This window comes from Bufo bufo, chromosome 1 (genome assembly GCF_905171765.1).
Source record: "Bufo bufo chromosome 1, aBufBuf1.1, whole genome shotgun sequence".
In the NCBI taxonomy this organism is placed as follows: Eukaryota; Metazoa; Chordata; class Amphibia; order Anura; family Bufonidae; genus Bufo; species Bufo bufo.
In genome coordinates, this window is record NC_053389.1 from 195703660 (window position 1) to 195712271 (window position 8612).

An 8612-nucleotide genomic window follows, 5' to 3' on the forward strand; every position below is an offset into this window, starting at 1 on the left:
GGAAGTCTCCTGTTCAGGATCCTCATCTATTAGGCATAGGAAAGAGCGACAAAAGGTCTCGGGGGGCCAGCATGCTCATCTTTTACATGGACAATCAATCAAAACTTTGATATGGTCGCTATGAACCCTGAGTTTTTCAAAGTTTAGTAACCACGCTTGATTGGTATGGGCAACAAGGATCCTCAGTGACAGGGCCCAGTGATCAGTGTCGGAGAGTTAATTATTATTGGGGCCCAACCCCTATATCTTGAATAATATCTAATAATAGGTTTTGAAAAAGAAAAAAATAGACCTGAATGGCAAGTGACTATTCCCAAAGGCAGCTCCAAATGGGTTTTTCTGCTGAACCTTTGTGGCCTACTATTGAATCAGAGCCTGGGCCTACCGGAGGATCCTCTGGTACTCTGCTGGGCCAGTCCGATCCTGCCAGTGATATCACATAGATGGCATAAATGACTATTGTGGTATTGACGGAGAAGTAGCTTTTTCATTCTATATGCATATTGCAGGAAGAAGTTAATTTGTCTGGTCATTGAGTTTACAAGGCACATAAAACTGAATGCAACATAACTTCTCCCTGTACACTTATAAAGGGAGAACAAAGACTGCCTGCTAATGCATTAATACATTCCATTTCTCTCTGTATTTTAGCAACCAAACACACTCACTACTGTATGTTCCAGTTTCGGCAACCACTGTATACTGTTAGAAAAAAATAAGAATATTAAAGGGGTTGTTCAGGATATTGATGGCCCATTCTTATGATATGGCTTCAATATTAGATCAGCGTTAGTCCGACTCCCTGCTTCCCCGTTGATCAGCTGTTTCATTGTAGCTTTGAAGTCGGAAGTTGCTGCTGGAATGACCCAACTCCACCCACTGTATGGTGGTCAGAGCCGGTAACTGCAGGGCTGCTCCCACTGAATTGAACAGAAGCAGGTCAACAGTCAGAGCTGTGGTGTTCTGATGCTAACTTCCAGTGCCTGAGCTACAATGAAACAGCTGATCGACGGCTGTGCGGAGTGTTGTACCCTCACCAATCTGATATTGACAGCCTTTCCTCAGAATTATCCATCAGGGTCAAAATCCTGGAAAACCCCTTTAAGGATTTGGAAATGTCCATTCACATACACTAACATTTTAAACATAAGAACTCCCCATATACAGTATGTTTGCAGTTTCTTCTGTTACTCCATGGTCCTATTTGTCTTCAAGATGAAGAACTGATGATCTGGCCCTGCTTAACGTTTGTTGGCCACTTTATTCACTAGGGGGCACTCTCTGTATTCAATCTTTATATGACTGCATGAATTCAGATCTTTATGCTAGTAGTGGGAACAGGCCAACTATGCCCCATATAAAAAAATAAAAAAAAGTTGAGAACCAACAGAAGATATTGCATAGTTAATGGAAGTGCTAAATTATACATTTCACCTTTTATTAATGGTTTCTTCAAAATGCTTAAAGTGAAACTACACCTCAGTGACACTTTTTAGAGGTGACTGTTTATAAATGGCTGTTCCATAATATCTGTTTGTATTATTATTTGTTAATAACGTATGTCTGTGGAGAACTCTAAATGAGGGTGCTCCTCAAGGTCGCCTGCTGTCTTTCTGTGGTCTCCAGATTGCAAGCTGCCATAAGGACTGTTTGTTTTAGGGATATGTGATATTTTATGCCATTCTCAATGCTGATTTTTACAGCCATTTTATGGAGTGAAGTACTAATTATGATACTTCACTAGAATCGACTAGTCATTGACGCATCAGCTAGCACTCAGTGCCACGAGTCTCAGTATTATCAGTCCTTCGTTAGAGTTGGAACCAAGAGTAGCATATAAATACGTTAATATCTTTGCACAATTGCTAATGTTGATTTTCATCTTGTTGTGAACTACTGGCCAAATCATTCATTACACTAGAGAACATCCATTTATAAGTTAAAGCAACCAGAAGCTCAAAAATGATCCTCTTCAGGACATCCGCCATACATGTACAGCAGATGTCCAAACTTTAAAGATGGCGCCCGCTACGGAGCTTATGTCTGCAATCTGCAGCCATCTAACCTCTTGGATGCTGTATCAAATAAAAATAAAAATAACTATAAAAAAGAAAGATGATTAGCACCGCTGTGTCCCAGAATGTCCAAACTATTAAAATATAAACGTATTTATCCCATACCGTGAATGCCATAACAGAAAAAAAATATGGCCAATTAATTTTTTTGTTTTTGTTTCGTGACTTCCCCCAAAGAATTGAATAAAATGTGATCAAAAAGGCATACACCCTCCAAAATGGGGACTACAGAAATGAGAACTACAGATCGCCCCACAAAAATGAGCCCTCACTCAGCTTCATAGACAAATATAAAAAAGTTATGGGAGCAGAATATGACGATACAAATCAGTTAATAATAATACGTTTTTTTTTTTTTTTTTTTTTAAGTATTAAAACTAAACAAAAATTATATAAATGTAATATCACTGTAGTTGTACTGGAAAATGAAGGCAACAGGTCAGTTTTACAACATAGTTTTATGGGCTTCATTTTTATGGCGTTACCTATGGTAGAATTGCGTTTTTCCCCTGGAATTTTTTCAGCTTCACACTACATTGTATGCAATATTAAATTGTGCTATTGAAAAGTACAACTTGTCTTGCAAAAGATAAGCCCTCAGACGGCTATGTCAATGGAAAAATAATACAGCTATGGCTTTATGGGTTAAATGTATGTCAGTACCTATACGGGATGTTTATCTGCTCTTTATTTTCCTAAAATCTTGCTCCTTGGTTGCCTTTTAGTTCGGCTTCATTGAGATAGAGCAGTGATCTGTGACTACAGCTTAGCTACAGTGTCTACAGGGAGCCTGAAGTAGTCTGAGGCACGCCTCCTGTCTCATCATTGCTTAAGATTGCCGCTCTGCCTCCCTGATTGTCTGCTATGTATAAACACTCTATGAATTCATCAATGGCTCACCAGGAAGTCAGTGCATGGAGAGCTGATTTTCAATGCGTTAAAGCTGCATTTAGACACAGCAATTATTGGGAACGACCCTTCCTGCAAACGGTCGTTCCCGACAATCTGCCTGTCTGAATGTGCCACGGATCACCCGATGAACCATTCATCTGGTGGTCCTGTCGCTTGTGCAGGCACCACCGATCATGGCTTCTGAACAGCAGATCGTGCACTCTAAACAGCGATTTGCAACTCGGAAGCCATGATTCTGTATGAGGGTGAGGGATGGCTATGGTGATCCCTCATCCCCATACTGTGCAGGAGATTGCTGCATGTCAATGCGCGATCTCCTTCACTGAACCAGCAGCTGACTGTCGGGAAGGAGCGCTTTCTTCCTGACAATCGGCCACTGCATAATCTCCTGTAAACCCAGTTTAAGAGCAGAAATGTTTACTAGATCACCAGTGAGAAAAAGATGAGTATCAGGCGGTTTCCACACATATACTGAGCCTGGAGGGTGTATTTAAATTTTCATATACTGGTGATTACCTGAAAAATATACTTCTCTTGGATTAATTAAGTTATAGCATGACCTTGGCTCCATTCACAGTTAAAGCTGCTGTTAAAATGTTGTATACTAACAGTTAACGTCTCTAGTCTAGAGCATTGTAATCTCTGTATAAATGCCTTGTGCCAGGTGTAAGTATTCACGCAGAATACACCACATCAAAACAGGCATTATAAAAGTGAACCAGCAGAGGGCAGCAGCGAAGTATGAAGATCTGCTGCCTGAGAGCTGATTGGAAACCAACAGAATTTTAAATGCCGCTCTGAATGCGACAGGCAAATTAGATGACTAAAAGATGCCTGCTTTCAAGGGGGCACAATATTGCTGTCTATAGCACATTGCAATTTAATTTATATTTCTGAGAGCTGGTCTCTGGCAATATTCGTTGGATGATCTTTTGTACTACTACTGCTACTACTGTCACTGTACATTTTATATATGTGAGGTTTGTGTATTGAAGGTTCTTTGTAGTTTATTAATATGTCACATACACAGTAACTTATAAACCAAAGAAATAGGTAAACACTGTAACGAAATACCTCCTGCCTCCCTTTTACACTATGTTGTTTCTTGCATGTTAGTTGGAATGTTAAATTGTTATCCTTAGATAATTTTAGCTGAAAATGAAAGATTCTTAAGAAACGTTAATTAGGGGCGATGCCTATTAGCCATTTAAAAACATAGTTGAAATGCATGGCCACACTCATGGCTCACTGTATTGGTTTACGAATAAATATATTTCAACCTTAGACTTAAAGTCTATGGGCACCTTTTGGGGCAATTTTATTACTGCATTTGACAGATTTTGGTCTAAAAATATTTTTTTAAGTTGTTCTTTAAAAAATATTCAGCTGTTTCTCAGCTACAAGGGTTGAAAATCTGTCTGTTTGCAAGCTGTCAGTCTGTTTTTGTTGAATCTCATCATTTTGTAGCTTTTTCTCTGATCTTTTGATCTCTTAAAAACTTATTTAAGCCATATTCTTATCAGTTTGATAAGAATTGAGCTATGAGTGTTTATGAGGCCAGGAGATCAGAGTTAAGAGCTACAAGTGTGAGCCAGGATTCAAAGAAAACAGACAGGGACTGATTTGTAACCCCTGTAGCTCAGAAACAGCTGAACATTTTTAATAAAGACCAATTAAAAATATATTTTTAGCCCAAAATGAGTAAAATACAATCGGAAAAAAACCCTTGAAGGTGTAAGTTTTGGTTAGGTAAATAAATATGTTGCAGACAACATTGTGTACATTAGTTTCATATAATGTACAGTGTAGATTGCTTCTATTAGATACTACTGTAGCAAACTCAACTGTGTAAAATATCAGGTCTGTGCATGTAAATTAAACTGTGAACAGAAATATTCTCATTTACTGACAGAAAATAGAGATACCTACTTAGAGGTTGTATGGGCAAAAACTGATGGTCTGTCATTAGAATCTTTGGGGTGAACTCCAGTACCAGACACAGCCCCACACACTGTACGGACAACCCTCTCTGTCTTGAGAAACACAGGGGCAGATTTACTAATCCTGTCAAAGATTTAGATAAAGTAAGCTAAGACTAGACAGTCTAAAGAAGTGGTAGATTTATTTCCCTGGCTGATGCCACATGGTAAATTTGGTTCTTTTATAAACTGTTTAGTCCAAAAAAAATTTACCACCTATTAGTTGGCTTACTTTGCTCCAGAATTTTGCGCCAAAATTGCACAATTGTTTTAAGCAATGCCCCTTTTCTGCTAAGCTGTGCCCACTTACAGCGAGGGCAAAATGTGTCTAAGACACTTAAAGTATTTCATTTGTTACAAGTTATGCCCTATCCACAGGCTATAACTATTAGATCGGTGGGGGTCCTATCACTGGGACCCCACCAGTGATGAGAACAGGGACCACGTACTGCTTAGAGCCCACCTGAAATGAACAGAGTGGCTGGTTGGGCATGTGAACTGCTGCTCCATTCATCTCTATGGGAGTTCCTCAACTCCCTATATCCCCCATGAATAGGGGTTAACTTGTAACAGCTGGAATACCCCTTTAATAATTGTGGTGCATGACATGAGCCAGCATTCTGATGCATTTTCATTAGTAAATCTCTCCCATTAAGTAGTGGATGCTGGAACCAGCAGATGTGGTTGGGAAATTAACAGTAAGTGTATCTATCCTAAGATAAAAATAAAACTGAAATAATGTAAGGGCAGACTAGATGAACTATGGTATGTGGCATCTATGTTTTTAATTCTAGTTTTACACTAGGGTTAAAACCATCTGGCAGGCTGTTGCGGCAGAGGTATAGCCGGAACCGACGTATCCGGTATAGCTGGAACCGACGTATCCGGTATAGCTGGAACCGACGTATCCGGTATAGCTGGAACCGACTGAGAACCGGATCCCATTGACTATATTGGGACCCAGCAGGGATCCGGCCTGTTTCCGCCATAATACCGGGATTTTGGCAGACAAAAAACTGTGTCAATGGGCTCCGGCAGGGAAAGGTAGTATTCCGCTATGCTGGATGGTTTTGACAGTAGTCTAAAACTGAAGGTTCATGGCGCTCCAGCCCATGTGTTCTGCAGATTATTTTGAGTCCCAGAGGTCTGATCTCAATCAAGTCAAACACTGATAGTAAAGATAGGCCATCAGTGTCTGGTCCTGGAAACCCTCTTCAAGCACAATCCAATGTGTATGGGGGTCAGCAGACTCTTTGCCGGTGGCAGATGTCAGGAGAAAAAAGGATTGGGCCTGTTGTTTTAAAAACATGCCTGATACTGGAGGTATCTGGCAGTGGCTTATTCCCTTCTCATTAAAAATGTTGTTTGGTCAAACCCAGTGTGGATGGGGAGCTGAGAAGAAGTATCTAGGTGTGGTTATCTTAATACGAATGCTGCAACTACCTGAAGGGATTGGGATTCTTTGTAACAGTAGAATTTTTTTTAAAGGGGTTGCTCAACCCCAGGGGCCATTTGGGCAGACATATCCTGGTGACCGGACCTGCGGAAGCTTACTTATCTACTCCCTGCTGTTGTGTTCTGGCTCCTTCACTCCGCTGCCGCCCCTCTCAGGTCTCCCCCTCTCAATATCTGGTTTCACATGGGTCACATGGCCGCTGCAGTCAGTCACTGGGTCACATGAGGTATGGGGGATGCATCACCAGCCAGTCATTTCAAGGAGACCTGAAAGTGGCAGCAGAGGCGAGAGAGAAAGGACCAGGAACCCAGCAAAGTATGCTCTCTTCCGCAGGTCAGGCCATGAGGAGTGGTCTGGTAAAAGGACCCCCAGGGGTGAACAACCTCTTTAAACTTAATTTACATAAGTACTTAAACTTGCATTTAAAATGAGCATAAAAATAAAAAAAATTGGTCCACTGTGTTTCTAAATGGCTAATGTGAAAGTCAAAAATGACTCTAGGAAAAAAAAGGACTGTGAATTGCATCCTGTAATTGTCTTCATATATGATGAAAACTGAAAAAAAAAAACGGAAATAAAGAAACTATATATTTTACAAAATCCTCGTCCCTTGTGGTTTTTAATAACACGGTTCAATTATTACGCCTTCATTTTATTCCACGCGAATGAATCCATTACAAGCATTTAGGCAATATTTCTTGGTCGTGTGGCACAACAGCTGGGAGTCGGAGAGGAGTCGGTAAACAGTGCAGGAGGATCAAACAAACAACCACATAACAAAATTTTCTCCTAAAGCTTGTCCTTGTCACAAAGTTTATTATTCCTTTGTCCCGGCATGAAGCTGCTTCAATTTTGGAACAGTGGGGGTTTAAACGACATTTTGTCTTAAGCAGAAAAAAACCATGCTGTTTAAATATGTGCCCCCGCTGAGTGTTCTTGCAGGTTGGTTGGCTTTTTACATCTCTATCACTTTGGAAAATGACTAGATCTCTGGCGTAAGTAATACCTGCAAATCTTAGTAATAACACCTGCTAAGTGGTGATGACATCATGCATGCTTGGGTCATAGAGAAGAAAGAGGTGACTCCTTTCACAAAACCTGCAACACATGATTGCCTTTGTAATCTGCACTGGTCTAAGGAATTGCTATTATATGCATGCGTTATATCATCATATATCTATGTCTAGATGGGAAGGAGGAAAAAAGCAGCCTTCTTTAAAGGCCTTGTCTGACACTGCCAAAAATGTTACAGGGGGCTGGTAATGGCATAAGAAAACCCAAAACGCTCACTTTATCAAAGCTCTCTGACAGCTCCTTTAAAGAATTTGTCCGGCAAAATAATTTTTTTTATATGGGCAGAATTGGGTGAAAAAACATTACTTCACTGCTCTTCCTCAGCTGCAGTTCCAACTCGGAGAAAATGCCTAGAGATGCCTGCTCAGCCAATCACTGACTGAGGCAGGTGTCACACAAGCGAACAACAAAATGCAGGTCACTGGTATGGCGTGTTATTGGCAGAGCAGGCATTTCCTGTGTGTTGAGCAAAGACCAGAACGTGGAGACCAGCAGGGGTATGGAAATGTGAAATTTTACAGTGGAGTTGCGTTTTTGTGTAGTGTCCCACACCAGTTGGATGGGAACACTCCAAATTGCTATATGTCATTTCATGCCATCTTATGCATTTCTTTTGTCACAGCTGCTAAATTCCTAATTCAGGCTGGTAAATGCATTACATACATCCAACAAAAGAGCTCTCTAACACCATTTATATAGGTCAGCCACAGGAAGTTAGGGGGAGATTAGGAGTGAGGAGTTAGGTGAAGAGAGGAGACAGACTTGGCTCTGCTCTCCTGGGCCTAGCCCAGGGGACCATATTGCAACCTTTGTAGTCCAAGACTAGGACTTATTGATCCTTTACTGTAATACCCCTTCCAGCGACCCTTCCGGGTATTAAGAGAATAATTGCTGTATCTTGTGCAACCTTTTCAAAGATTGGAGCAGAGAGTTTGCCTGCCATGAGGGAGACCGCCCTTGCGTTGCTGAATTGCGAAGTGCAGAATAGAACTTACAGAAGATCCAAACTATTATTGAAAGGCTGAGTAATCAGAGTAAGTTCAGGAACCAAGTACAAGTAAGATCATCACTCCTATACAGTTGAGCTGGAACCTCTATACACCACCTCACTGAGCC